The sequence below is a fragment of the Felis catus genome, chromosome A3 (assembly GCF_018350175.1).
Source record: "Felis catus isolate Fca126 chromosome A3, F.catus_Fca126_mat1.0, whole genome shotgun sequence".
Taxonomy (NCBI): Eukaryota; Metazoa; Chordata; class Mammalia; order Carnivora; family Felidae; genus Felis; species Felis catus.
In genome coordinates, this window is record NC_058370.1 from 133,248,562 (window position 1) to 133,263,495 (window position 14,934).

The 14,934-nt window shown below is 45.5% G+C and overlaps 1 protein-coding gene across 1 annotated transcript in view; it reads right to left on the minus strand.

Annotated features, from left to right (window-relative positions):
• TAF1B (TATA-box binding protein associated factor, RNA polymerase I subunit B) overlaps positions 1 to 14,934 on the minus strand; it is a 102,002-nt gene that overhangs the window by 86,855 nt on the left and 213 nt on the right. The window lies entirely within an intron of this gene.

Genomic DNA, 14,934 nt, shown 5'->3' on the forward strand with positions numbered 1-14,934 from the left:
GGGTTGTCGGATCAAACCCTGCATGGGGATCCATGCTGAGTGTGGAGCCTGCCTGGGATTCTCTCTCTTTCCCCCTCCTCCTCCTCCTCTTCCTCCTCCTCCTCCTCCTCCTCCTCCTCCTCCTCCTGTGCTCCTCTCCCCTGCTTATGCATGCTCTCTCTCTCAAATATTTTTTTAAAAGCACACATTTTTTATTTTGATGGTCCAAATTATTGATTTGTAAATGTGCCCTATTTAAAAAAATTTTTTGCCTAATGATGATTAAGACTTTCTGTTATTTTTTTCAAAATAATGTCTCTAGTTTTAGTTCATTTTTGTGCATGTAGTCAACCAGTTATTCCAGCACCTTTTCTTGCAGACATTATCATTTTCCCTAATTTAATTGTCTTGGCATTTTTGCTAGAAAATCAGTTGACCATATTTTTGCAGGGGCCTATTTCTGGACTTTCTATTCTGTTCCATTGGTCTATATTATATATCAACCTTTACTTCAAGACCATACTATCTTGATTACTGTTAGCTTTATGGTAGGTCTTGAAAATAGATTGTGTAAGTCCTCCAACTTTTCTCTTTTTCAGTATTGTTTTGGCTATTCTATACACTTCCCATTTTCACATACATTGAAATTTTTTTTTAAGTTTATTTGAGAGAGAGAGAAAGCACAAGTGGGGGAAGGTCAGAGAGAGAGAGAGAGAGAGAGAGAGAGAGAATCCCAAGCAGGGTCTGCACTTTCTGTGCAGAGCCCCATGTGGGGCTCAAACTCACAAACCGTGATATCATGACCTGAGCCAAAGTCAGACGCTCAACTGACTGAGCCACCAGGTGTCTGTCCACATACATTTTAAATTTTGCTTACTGAATTTTAAAACAGCCCTGCTAATATTTTTCATGTGACTGTGTTTAATCTACAGGTCAATTGGTGGGAGAATTGGTATTGGTGGGAGGAGGGGAAAAATTGGCATTTTGACAATATTGGCTCTTCCGGTCCATGAATATGGTATATGTCACCATTTACATTCATCTTTAATTTCTCTCAGTAATGTTTTGTTGTTTTCAGAGTATGGTAATTGCAAATATTTGTTAAATTTATCCCTCTTCATAATTTTCTCTCTCTTTTTCTCTATGTAAGTGTGTGTGTGTGTGTGTGTGTGTGTTTGAGAAAGAGGGAGGGAGAATGGGAGGGAGTTTTCTCTATGTTTCCCAAAGTTGAGCAAAAGAAAATTGGCTAATTAAGGATTGTGGTTAACTGAATTCCAGTTAAGTAAGATTTTACTGTATTTGGCATTCACACTAACACCTCTGATTGTGTCACACCCGTGTTCAAAAACCTTCATTGGGAAATAATTATGGGATATGCTCAAAGAATGTAGTATCAATTTACAAAGGGAGAAATTGGAAACAACTGAGCAGGCTGATTAACTAGATGATACTGTATTCTTACCACGCAACCATAAAAATGACATTATGCAACAGTGGTTTTCAGAATGGGGTCAAGGTGTCTTATAGGGTCAAGTAGGCGTCAGGGCCTCCACTCATGTTCTGATCACAGTAGCCTTTTTTTTTTTTTTTAAGTTTTTTTTAAAGGTTTATTCATTTCTTCAGAGCCAGAGAGACAGAGCGTGAGCAGGGGAGGGGCAGAGAGAGAGGGAGACGCAGAATCTGAAACAGGCTCCAGGCTCCAAGCTGTCAGCACAGAGCCCGACGCGGGGCTCGAACCCACGAAACTGTGAGATCACGACCTGAGCTGATGTCTGATGCCTAACCGACTGAGCCACCACTGTAGGTGCCCCTATAGTGTAATATTTTTTAAGGAGAATACAAATTCTTCAAGGCTCTCCACCCTCTAACACTGAAGGTCTCTCTAGACTCTGGTAGACTCTCTGTGCGACTCCACATAGAATCACCAGGTTAGCCTCGAAGAATTAACTTCCCATTTCCTGAATACGTCCTGCCTTTTCCTGTCCCACGCCTTTTCCTCAGGCAAGTTCTTAGCACAGAATTGTCTAATCACACACCCTCACTTCCTACTGGAGTTCAACCTGTTCAAAATGTATATGATAAAATATAAGGCAAAGAGAAAAACAATTCAAAACTATATCGAGAGCATGATTTCAACTAAAGAAAAAAATGGAAAGAAAAACTGGAATGTGATTTACAGCAGCAGCACCTATGTGTTAGGATTATCGATCTTTTGTCCATTTAGATTGGTGGGGTTTTTTTGCATTTTATTACACTTTCCAAATCTATAATGATTTATTCACATGGTAGAAAAGGAGAAAAAATCCATACCCATTTTAAATGTGTATTTATTTTTGAGAGAGAGAGCATCAACAGGGGACAGGCAGGGAGAGAGGGAGACAGAGGATCCGAAGCAGGCTCTGCACTGACAGCAGAGAGCCCCATGGGGATCGAACTCACGAACCATGAGATCAGACGTTCAACTGACTGAGCCCGCCAGGCGCCCCGATACTCATTTTAAAACCGGTATCTGGGGCGCCTGGGTGGCGCAGTCGGTTAAGTGTCCGACTTCAGCTAGGTCATGATCTCGTGGTCCGTGAGTTCGAGCCCCGCGTCGGGCTCTGGGCTGATGGCTCGGAGCCTGGAGCCTGTTTCCGATTCTGTGTCGGAGCCTGGAGCCTGTTTCCGATTCCCTCTCTCTCTGCCCCTCCCCCGTTCATGCTCTGTCTCTCTCTGTCCCAAAAATAAATAAAAACGTTGAAAAAAAAAAATACAAACAGGCAGAGTATTTAAAAAAACCAAACAAACCTGTATCAAATGTTAGCACCTCCAAGAGCCTTTTATAAAGAATAACAATAGGGGGCGCCTGGGTGGCTCAGGTGGTCAAGCATCTGACTTGGGCTCAGGTCCTGATCTCATGGCTCGTGAGTTCAAGCCCCACGTCGGGCTCCGCGCTGACAGCTCAGAGCCTGGAGCCTGCTTCGGATTCTGTGTCTCCCTGTCTCTGCCCCTTCCCCGCTCTCACCCTGTCTCCGTCTCTCTCAAAAATTTCTTAAAAATTAAAAAAATAATTTTCTTAAAAATTAAAAAAAATAATACTAATATATTTCTTAAACTCTCCGGCCTGTGCTTGGCGCATCACTTCACCTCTCTGAGCTTCTGATTCCTCCCAGGGCTCTAGCAACGATTAATGGAGACCACGTGATGATGCCCCGTCAACTATAAAGTGCTTTTCCGGTGCACGTCGCATCTGATTCCCCTACGAGGCTGTGGCTCAGTCACCCCAAACTATCTACCAGAGGTGACACTCACCAAACGGCTATTGACTTAAATCTCCCAGCTGTTCCAAAAATGGAGCAAAAATCTCTTTGTATCCTGAAATGTCACCAGTAGACTGGGACTGGATAAAGGTCTGTCCTCCCGGGAGCCTATGATTTTCATCCAGATTTGATTTTCCGTTGCTGTTCCCCAGGACTCGGGGCCCTAATAAGCCATCTAGCACTGGGCTAGCAATCACTGGGCTCCAGCACAGCCCGAGGGTGCTCTTCTGTGTTATTAAAAACAGGAAATTACAGGCCAGAGCAACATTTACACGGAAGATGGCTCTGCAGCCATGGCCTTTATCAACTGGATGGGTTGTGGGAGAGACGGAGGGAAGCCACCTGAGCGGTCCAGTCCAGCTTCTCGTTCCCCAGAGGGTTCTCGAAGCCCCCAGAGAGAAGTGGCTTGCCAAGGGCACATCCTAGTTAGCAACGACTAGTTAGCACTGGAACTAGAGCTTACATGGCTGTTATTTGATTCGGCTGAGATTGTTCTAAGAAAGCGGGAATCCCCACTCTACTCCACACCCCTCAGCACGAAGCAGAGCCTGGCCATCGCTGGTCCTCCATGAGTGTTCGGGAACACAGCATGAATCAGCACGTCTCTTTCCTTGACATCCAGCTACTGACCTCAGAAGAGATTCTTTCCGGACTCAGAAAGACCGAGCCATCCATTTAGGACCAGGGCTCTCTAAGCTCTGGAGTGATTTACAAACATTGGCCATCATGGTTCTATTACAGGTAGAAGCAACCGTGGACGTCGTAATGATGAGAACTGAGCGACAGACAGACCAAAGAAAGACCTGCTAAACAGAGAGAAGATTCCAGTCTTGCCAGAGCTTCCAGATTTTTAAAAAAATTTTTTTTTAGTGTTTGTTTATTTTTGACAGAGAGAGAGACAGAGCCTGAGCCGGGGAGGGGCAGAGAGAGAGGGAGACACAGAATCGGAAGCAGGCTCCAGGCTCTGAGCTGTCAGCACAGAGCCCGACGTGGGGCTCGAACTCACGGACTGTGAGATCGTGACCTGAGCCAACGTCGGACGCTCAACCGGCTGAGCCACCCAGGCGCCCCCAGATTTTTTTTTTAAAAAACAAATAAGAAATTCTCACTTTTACAGAAGTCTCTGGACTTTAAGATGCTGACCTAAAATGTTTGAAGACAATCTGAGGCCAAACAAAATAATTTTGCACAAGGGGGCCCAGTGTGTCTGCTGCTTCCAGGATGGACGTTCGCCTGGCCAACGGCGAAGGAGTCTGGGTTCTCGAGGCCTCTGTGGTTGGGGGGGGAAAGACCCTTGGAAGTCAAGCACTACTGGCTGAGTGACTGATTCATCTGTCTAAGGCTTCAGGTCCTGATGATGGAAAGCATAACACATACCTCGTGGATTTGTTGAGAGAATTAAATAAGATCGTACAGGAAAAAGTACTTCGTAAATAGGCAACATACCAAAAGTGAATGTACAAATAATAGTAATACGTAATATAATCTCTTTAAGCCACCAAGATTAGGTGGTCCTGAGTTTAAGACACATAACCAACCGCAGGCATTAACTCCTTGAACTGCATTCGAGACCCTAACCGAGAATACTACAGAGGGTGAAGCATTTGTGTGCCCGGAATGAATACATCTAGATCACAGTCAGCACCTCTTGGAATGTTCATTCCAGCGGCAAGATGTGGGAGAAAATACAGAGTTGCAAACTAGAATTCCGCCCCAGTGTTGCCACCAGAGCCCCGTGTCCCTGGGTAAGTTCTTTCTTCGCTCTGGGCCTCAGTTTCTCCATCAACAATGTGAACACACTGGACCAGTTTCCTTCCAGCTCCAGGGTTCTTAGATTTTAACATCCCCATCAGCGCTTTTAAGGATTGGGATGCCTGGCTGGCTCAGTCAGTTAAGAGTCCCGCTCGATCTCAGCTCGGGTGTTGATCTCAAGGTCACGAGTTCAAGCCCCGGGTAGGAATCTGCACTGGGTGTGGAGCCTACTTAAAAGAAAAACAAAAGACTAAACAGGATAGAGGCAATAGATGCCAATGAGCTCCTTTCGCGGCCCATTCTGATATTTCTGGATTTCTCGGAGGGAAGGAAAGAGGAGTCCCTGACTCCTACCAGCTCAGCTTTCTGGTGCCCGAACCTGTACCCTGCTGCGGGGATTCTGCCTGAGGGGGCCCTGCCTGTGCCCCCGCTGCCTCTGTGACCTGGTGCTGTCACATCATAGCCAGATGTCAGGCAGGCCCTTAAGACCCACAAGGCCTATGTTCTAGAAACTTCTAAAAGTCTCATTCACAAACGCCAACAGAGTGGACAACTTCTCCTAACAACAGGTGCCAAACACTAGAATTGAAGACATTCACAGGCACAGCTTAGCTACAGAGGCCTGGGAGCCCCCCAGCCACGCCGGGGTCACGGCGGGTTTGGGCACCTGTCCCCAGCTCTGTGCTCAGCCACCCAATAGTGTGTCAGGAAAATGGCACAGTACCGCGTGTGGTGGCTTCGGGACAGCTCGCGTGAAACAGAGACTCTGAAAGCGGGACATCGCAGGGGAGCCTTTGGGTTCTGAAGAGTGAGAGTCCACGTTCCCTGCGGCCGGGAAGCCTTTTTCAATATGTTTCACAGTATTTCCGTTACTTCCCACATCTTTGAACTCTTCCCTGGAAAACGCTGCAGATGACAAAAGACATTCTGGGGGTGCCTCACCAGCGCCATGTGAACGGGGCGGAAAGGCAACAAGTGAGCTTCTTGTGGCCGCACATGGAACCGAGAGCGCGGAACACGGGGACCAACGCAGCGGGCGCGACAGCCTGTCTTTTATTGGTGTCTGCGTCCCGCAGAAGAGGGAGATGCTTTGAGATGAAACGCCAGCCGCCAGGCCCGGCTCTCTCACAGCTCAGTGCCTTCCGGTGCGACGAACACTTGTCACCTGCTTCTGTCCTTGCGACTGGGTGCGAATTCCCCGGGGGAGCCACCACGTGATCCCGGAGGGGGCTAAAAGTGGCTGGAATTACTGAGTAGCTGCTGGGTTCCCAGCGATGTTAGATGCTTTTCGTGTCAATGATGCCATCGTCCTGCCACCTTAAGAGGCCGGTTACGGTCATTCCTGCTTTTCGGAATGGGACAGTTAACACTGGATAAGAGGAAGCAGCTTGCCCAACATCACACCACTAAGAAAATGGGCAATCCAGAATTTTGACGCATTTCTACGTGTCTCTGAAGCCTGGGAATGAGTGAAAAGGAAGGGGTCATTTTCTGTAAGTGCAGAGAAAACACTAGAAAGGAAACACCAGCACGTTAACGATGCTTCGTTCTGGAGGGTGGGGCCACAGGAATTTTTTTGTGCTTTTTCCCTCTTTACCTTTTCTCTTTCCTGGGCCTCAGGTGCAGAGGATGTGGCATTAATCCACTCCTCGGTCTGTGGTAGGCAGTCATCTGTAGTCTTTAAAAATAGCCTCTCTAAGGGTGCCCGGGTGGCTTGGTCGGTTAAGCGTCCGACTTCGGCTCAGGTCATGATCTCGCGGTCTGTGGGTTCGAGCCCCACGTCGGGCTCTGGGCTGATGGCTCGGAGCCTGGAGCCTGCTTCCAATTCTGTGTCTCCCTCTCTCTCTGCCCCTCCCCCGTTCATGCTCTGTCTCTCTCTGTCTCAAAAATAAATAAACGTTAAAAAAAAAATTAAAAAAAGAAACCACTAAAACTAATTAATTCCCTTTTTCCTCATTTCCTACTGTTGCATGTTAGATGCTATCACTTTGCGCTCTTGTCAGATGTGTGCTGTTTTGAAGCACCTGGTGGCTCAGTTGGTTGAGCGTCCGACGTCGGCTCGGGTCATGGTCTTGAAGGTTGTGCGTTCGGACCCCGCGTGGGGCTTTCTGCTATCAGCACAGAGTCTGCTTTGGATCCTCTCTCTGCCCCTCCTCCACTCTCTCTCTCTCTCTCTCTCCCTCTCCCTCTCTCAAAAATAAATAAACATTGGGGCACCTGGGTGGCTCAATCAGTTAAGCATCCGACTTTGGCTCAGGTCATGATCTCACAGTTCATGGGTTCAAGCCCCGCGTCAGGCCCTGTGCTGACAGCTCAGAGCCTGGAGCCTGCTTCGGATTCTGTGTCTCCCTCTCTCTGCCCCTCCCCTGTTCGTGCTTTCTCTCTCTCTCTCTCTCTCTCTCTCTCTCTCAAAAATAAACATTAAATAATAATAAATAAACATTAAAAAATTTCTAAATGTGCTGTTTTGTGTATATTTAACTTACCTAAGTAGGATCAGCAAAAAAAAAAAAAAAAAAAATTAAAAAAATCTCATTTTGCTTATTATGCTTGAAAATACTCCGCATACAAAATTGTTTTTATTATAGAAATGTTTAGACTTTTGCAAGTAGAATAATATAGCCCCGTACATGTCCATCACCCAGCTTCAGCGATTGCCAGTACATGACCAATCCTATCTGTACCTCCTCCCACTTCTTTAACCCTCTAGATTATTTTGAACCAAATCACAGACATTTCATCCCGGACATATCCCAGACATTATATTTCAGTATGTGTCTTTAAAAGATAACTGCGTTTTAGAAAAAAATAAACTCTATACTATTGTGACACAGAAACAAAATAAAAAGCGATTCCTTAATGTTATTAAAAACCTAGTCAATGTACATAGTTCCCTGATTGACTTGAAATGTTTTTTCTTTGTTAAATTGTTATTAAAGATTCCTACATTGTGATTACTTGCTGTATTTTGTCGTCTCGTCTCATCTATTGCTGTCTCCTCTATTTTATTTTCCTTGTAATTTTTCGTGGAAGAAACCGGATCTTGTCAAATTTCCCACACTCTGGATTCTGCTAATTGCCTCCTGTGGTATTGGTTCACATGTCCCTCTGTCCCTTGGATTTCCTGCAAATTGCTGATTCGATCTAAAAGTTTTACAGACTTGGGGTTGTTTTGCTTTGTTAGTTTGGGGAAGACCATTTGGAGGTACACATACCTGGTTCTCTCTCCTTTGCGGTGTTATCAGCCATGATGGCCATTGCCCAGATCCGTTAATTCGTAAGAGTTGCAAAATACTGGGAGTATTAATTAGTCTTCTCAGGCTGCCATAATAGAATACCACAAACTGGGTCGCTTAAACAACTAAAATGTATTTTCTAAGGTTCTGGAGACTGGAAGTCCAAGATCAAGGTCCTGGCAAGGCTGGTTTCCAGTGAGACCTCTCTCCTTGGTTTATAGATGGCAGTTTTCTCACTGCGTCCCTGCACAGCCCTCCCTCTCTGGGCATGATAAAAGAAAATTGGCTGGCGTCTCTTCCTCTCCTTGTTAGATGAGGGCCTCCCCTTGATGCCCTCATCTAACCTTAACGACCTCCCTTGAGGCCCTATCTCCACACGGGGGGGATAGGGCTCCAACATGTGAATTTGGGGGCAGGCAAAATTCAGGCCACAACACAGATATTTTCATTTCTATCATTGCTTGTTCGTTTATTAGTTGGAATATGTATGTAAACAGAAACTTTCCTTCGTCACCTATTTGCTTTAACTCTGAGGTACGATTCATACCAGAAAAGCGGGAAACATACTTACTTCTCCTTATTTATCCACTTTCAGAATAATGCAGCGGTCCCCTAGTATCGTCTAAGGAGTAACCGATGCTGTTTTTGCTTCTTTGTTCTTTTGGTATCATTGCCAACTCATGAACATAAACACACCTGATTGTTTTCATTAGTTGCAGTTATCAACCTTATTAATGCTCAGATTGCCTGATCTTTGGCTTGTAGAGGCGTCTTCAGGTTGGATGCTGTCCTTTAACATGACTGATTTCTTGAATGGCTTCCTTGTGAATCTGGTCTGACCTACCTAGACCTGAAATCAATCATGAGCTTCCCCGTGGAAGGCACCACAAACGAGGCCACAAAGAACATCCTTGTCCATGTGGAGGGGTGGAATCGCTGGGTCATATACTGGATTAATCTCATTTACAGTTAGGTTAAGGAGGAGCGCCTGGGTGGCTTAGTCAGTGGAGCGGCGGACTTGGGCTCAGGTCGTGGACTTCGGCTCAGGTCATGATCTCATGATTCGCGGGTTCGAGCCCCGCATCAGGCTCTGTGCTGACAGCTCAGAGCCTGGAGCCTGCTTTGGATTCTGTGTCTCCCTCTCTCTCTGCCCCTCTCCCACTTGTGCACTGTCTCTGCCTCAAAAATAAACATAAAAAAAAAAAAGAAATCTTAGAATTATTAGGTCAAGGAATTCAATTAAAAATTTCCAGATCACTCCAGAGGATGGCTGCACAAATTCACACTCTCACCACGCAGAATAAGGGGCTTTTCCCCACTTCCTGCCCCTTCCTGGCACTTGGTTTATTCAGCCCGGTGGTGTGGGAAACCAACATTTTGTTGTTCTAGTTTCCTTTTCTCTGATTACTGATGAATTTAGCAGAGTACGTTTGCCTGCCTTTCTGGGTTCTTTCTTGTAAAATGCCAGGCTCTCTTTAGAAAAGATTATATGGCAGGGGCGCCTGGGTGGCGCAGTCGGTTAAGCGTCCGACTTCACCCAGGTCACGATCTCGCGGTCCGTGAGTTCGAGCCCCACGTCGGGCTCTGGGCTGATGGCTCGGAGCCTGGAGCCTGTTTCCGATTCTGTGTCTCCCTCTCTCTCTGCCCCTCCCCCGTTCGTGCTCTGTCTCTCTCTGTCCGAAAAATAAATAAACGTTGGAAAAAAAAAATTTAAAAACAAAAGATTATATGGCATTAGGTAAGAATCGGTTTTTTTCTCTGTACGAGGAGCCAATTTTCCCAATCCATTTACCTACATAGATAGATAGATAGATAGATAATCTTTTCCCTATTGATAATGATGCCAAATTCTTCTTTTAAGTTGCTAAATATTCAGGGGTCTGTCTGCCCCGTTCTTTTGCCTTGGTCTGTTGGTCTGTTTAGTGCTATTTTTATTAAAATGGCTTTAGGGGCGCCTGGGTGGCTCAGTCGGTTAAGCCTCCGACTTCAGCTCAGGTCACGATCTCATGGTCCGTGAGTTCAAGCCCCGCGTCGGGCTCTGGGCTGATGGCTCAGAGCCTGGAGCCTGCTTCCGATTCTGTGTCTCCCTCTCTCTCTCTGCCCCTCCCCTGTTCATGCTCTGTCTCTGTCTCAAAAATAAATAAACGTTAAAAAATAAAATAAAATAAAATAAAATGGCTTTAGAGCCTGTCTTAATTTCTGGTAGGGTCAATCTTTCCTTTCAGTTTTAAAAGTTAACTTAGCTGTTCCAGGAGCTTTTATACTTCTAGGTAAATTTATAAGCTGCTGTAAAAAAAAAAAAAAAAAATCTCGTTCTCTTAACCTGGAAATGTTTCTCAGCTTTTATCTCTCATGACACCAACATATTGAAGGATACAGACCTGCTATTTTTGAGAACGTCTCTCAATTTGCGTTTGTGGGATCGTTTCCTCAAGATTTGACTCAGATTACATTACCTTGGCAAGAATGCTGCCTGACTCACATTGTGTTCTCCAGGCCTTACACCAGGAGGCGCGGCACGTCAGACCGTCCTGCTGTATTCACGTTTGCTTCAAGCACTTGGTGAAGGTGGTGCCCTCCAGATCTCTCCATGGCCAAGGTCATGGTGTTTGTCTCTTTGTAATCACTGAGTAATCTCTGGGGAGATACTTTGAGACTGCAAATATCTGGTACCCAACACTCTTTCACTCCATGGTTTTAGAATCCTTGTTCAAATCAGTTATTCAGTGATGGCTGTGAAATGTTTCTTTTCGAGCTCCCGTGTGTCTGCATCTGTCGTCTTTCTGCTGCAAAGAAAAGTTTTCCCATCTCCCCCAACTTACGTGTATGTTTCATTTTTTTTAGAACTCGTGCGTTCTTGTGGATTCGATGTGCCATCCTCCATGGCTGTCGTCATCCTTCTTGAAGCTCAAGTTGTCCCAGGTTTGGCCAGGGACGTCCTCTCCAAGCGGACGTGCTCACTGAGCTTTTGACACGTCCCCACCATTTGTGCATCACTTCCTTTACTCTCAGGCGTAGCAAAAAGCTCCAGTCTCATCTTGTACTTTTCCTTTCTCGGCCCTGAAATCACCTACTTCCCCAAGAAATCCTGGTCCCTTTTAATGGAGAATGGTATTTAAGAACCAAGATCTGGACGTTGTGGGGCTTGGTGCTGCTGAGGTGACACAGAAGTTGAGCATGGAAATGGATTTTTTTTCTTGAAGCGTAAGCTCATTCTAACACTTCTACACAATGCCGTGAAGTTTTTCACCACCGTTATGGGTTTATTTCCCCCCAAAAGATGCTTGAAGTGCCGAACCCCAGTAGTGAATGTGACGTTAGTTAGAAAGATGATCAAGTTAGTGTGAAGTCACTAGGGTGGGCCCTAATCCAATATGGCTGGCGCCCTTATATAAAGGGGAAATGTCCACACAGACACAGAGAGAATACCGTGTGAAGAAAGGAATGCTTCCGCAAGCCAAGGAATGCCACAATTGCCAGTACACCACCGGAAGCTGGGCTAGAGACCCGGAAGAGTCTCCTGCTCTCAGTCCTCAGAAGGAACCAACCCAAGCTTGATCTTGGACTTCCAGCCTCCAGAACCGTGAAACAGTAGACGTGTGCTGTTTAAGCCCCTCAGTCTGTGGTACTTCGTTCGTGCCTGGGAAACAACCCACTGACCTTTCTCCAGTCCTTACTTACGTCTCTCTTCTCCCACAGTGAAAACTGGCTCCTAATATCAACGTATGGACCCGTTTTCTCCGTCTTAAGAGACACAGAACTTGTTTCAAAATCATTCCACTCATGTCTCTACCAGCCACAAAATTATTAAGTAAAGTTCAAGATTTTCTTTTTTCCACTTCCTTTTGTGTTTAGACTGAGGATATAAAGTACTGTGTTCAAAGTTATTTGAATTAGTTCTTTTTCGTGTGTGGTTGTGTTATCCATTTGATACACAGTTTAGTTTTGTCGTTTAGGCTTTATTCAGTTTTACAGATGACCTCCCCACTCATACTGACTAGACTTTATTTACTGAGCATGTTACACGTGAACAAGGTTCCAAAGTTTGTCAAAACTATGCAAAAAAAGATGCAGAGAAATACCGTTCTCTCTCCTTTCCCTTTTAATCCGTTCTCACCGACTCCTTTAGGTTGTTTTCTTAGTTTCTAGTTTACCTCTCCCGTGTTTCTTTTTTGCAAAAATAAGCAGATTTCTGTATATCGTCTCGTTTCTCTTACACAAAAGATAGCGTGTCGTATATGCCCTTTATTTTTTTCTACTTAATATATTTTGGAAATCATTCCATAACAATTTTTAGGGCTCTTTCACAATTTTTTACAGCTGCCTACCACCCCCCATTTTATGGGTGTACCACTTCTAATTCATGCAGTCTCAGATTATGGGCATTGGGGCAGTTTCCAATAATTTGCTGTTACGTATAATATTACAATGAATATCCACGTACATACATATTTTCATGGTGTTGGAAACACATATTCGGGATAAATTCCTGGAAGTGGGATTGCTAGGGCAAGGGTTGGGCTAGGGGAATGCGTGTCTAATTTAGTCTGGTTTTGTCAAGTCCCCGTAGGGTTTTACCGTTGGATTTCCACTCGCAAGGTACAAGAATGCCAACTCTTCCACGGCCTCTCCAATATGGCGTGTGGTCAAGCTTTGGAATTTTTGCCAATCTGATGGGTGACGGTGCTATCTTAGTGTTGTCACCATTTGTATTTCTCTATGAGCGAGCATGTTTTTCATACGTTTCCGGGCCATTTTCTTTCATTGTGAATTATATGTTTGCGGTCTTTTGGCCCAGGTCCCTATTGGAATTTTGGTCTGTCTTCCAAGTGTTAAAGAGTTCTTCAAATACCAATCATATCAGTCTTTCATCTTTGATGTATATTACAAATATTTTCCCTCAGCATGTCATGTCGACATTGAAAATCATTTTATGTTGAAATGTTGAAAAGTTGAAAAACTTTTATGTAGTTGGATTTCTGATTTTAGTGTTGTCTATTTATTTATTTTTTACTTTAAAGAGAGTGTGCATGAGCCGAGGAGAGGGGCAAAGGGAGAGAGAGAGAGAGAGAGAGAGAGAGAGTCTTAAGCAGGTTCCATGCTCAGCACTGAGCCAACGTGGGGCTTGAACCCACAACCCTGGGATCATGACCTGAGCTAAAACCAAGAGTCAGACTCTGAACCAACTGAGCCACCCAGGCGCCCTAGATTTATCAGTTTTTAAAACTACATCTGGATTATGTTTGAAGTGTTCAATGGCTAAGCATTAACAGCATCCCAGTTAAAGCCTTCACCAACAGAACACCTGCCTCACTGGATTTTGTCAAATGCCGGTAATTCTGGACTGAGCTAATCTGCTCCTCTTTCTGAAACTATTACGGCAAATAACAGTAAGACTTCTTCTCATAAAGGCAGATATATATACATGTATATATATATACATACATATATATACATGTGTATATGTGTATATACCATCAGTCTCAGAGCTAGACAGACACAGTTCTGAGCCGGCCGTCATGGTTTATCACAGAACCTTGTGTACCCGACTTCATCTCACTGAGCCACAAGATGGTCCCTCGCTCTGAGTTCAAACTGTAGCCACCTTCCAGTTTCAGTAAAGGGATCTGGGACAGGGCAGAGCTGAATGCTAATACCAGACCAGCCGGTCAACATGCCGTCCCTGTGAATGAAGCAGGAGACGGCCTTGAGCACCAGAGAAAAGTCCCACGGTCAAAGGAAACTGATTTCACTGGTTATTACAACGGGCCTATTTCTCTGATATGATTTGAGGCACTTCAGAAGGCTTCCCCCCCCCCCCCCCCCCACATACTTGGTCATCTTCAAATATGGGCCTGCCATTCTGCCTGAAATTCACGATGGGTCACTGCTTTGGACTAGGACACTGAATCCAGGAGGTTCCTGTTAAAACCCCTACCGTCACCAGATAGTGCTGTGTGCACACACGTCACCTGCTAATACAATACTGGGGGCGCCTGGGAGGCTCAGTCAATTAAGCGCTGGACTTTGGCTCAGGTCATGACCTCACGGTTTGTGAGTTCAAGCCCCGCATCGGGCTCTGTGCTGACAGCTCCGAGCCTGGAGCCTTCTTCGGATTGTGTCTCCCTCTCTCTCTGCCCCTTCTCAGCTCACACTCTGTCTGTCTCTCTCCCTCTCTCAAAAATAAATAAACGTTAACAAAAATTTTTTTTTTGTTTTTTTACAATGGCACAGACTGACTGGCGGGCTTATCGGCTCTCTCTTAGCAGAGTTTTGAAAGAATGGGACATAAGGAGGATACACCTTGATAGGAAGACGGAGCCTGGGCTCAGGGCTGGTACAGGGCATTGATCTGGGAGGACGTGTCCTTGGGTGGCCATCCAGAAAAGGATGTGGAGCTAGATAGTGAAGGCACCGGGCAGACCAAAGGCTTCCGAAAAAGGGGCAGTGGTAGAGTCTCTACTAACTTCCTCTCTGCCCAGGGCCCTAGTTCAGAACACGGCCTCTTCCCTAGTCACCTACCTGCCTTTTCTTTCCATCCTTCCCTCCCACGTAGCCTTTCCGTGGCTCCCTGTGTCTTCTGAGTCCTGAACAAACTCCTTATCCTGGCTTTTAAGGCTTGACTCTTCAGAAACCTGTCCCTCCAGTTTCGCCCACAGACCTACCCG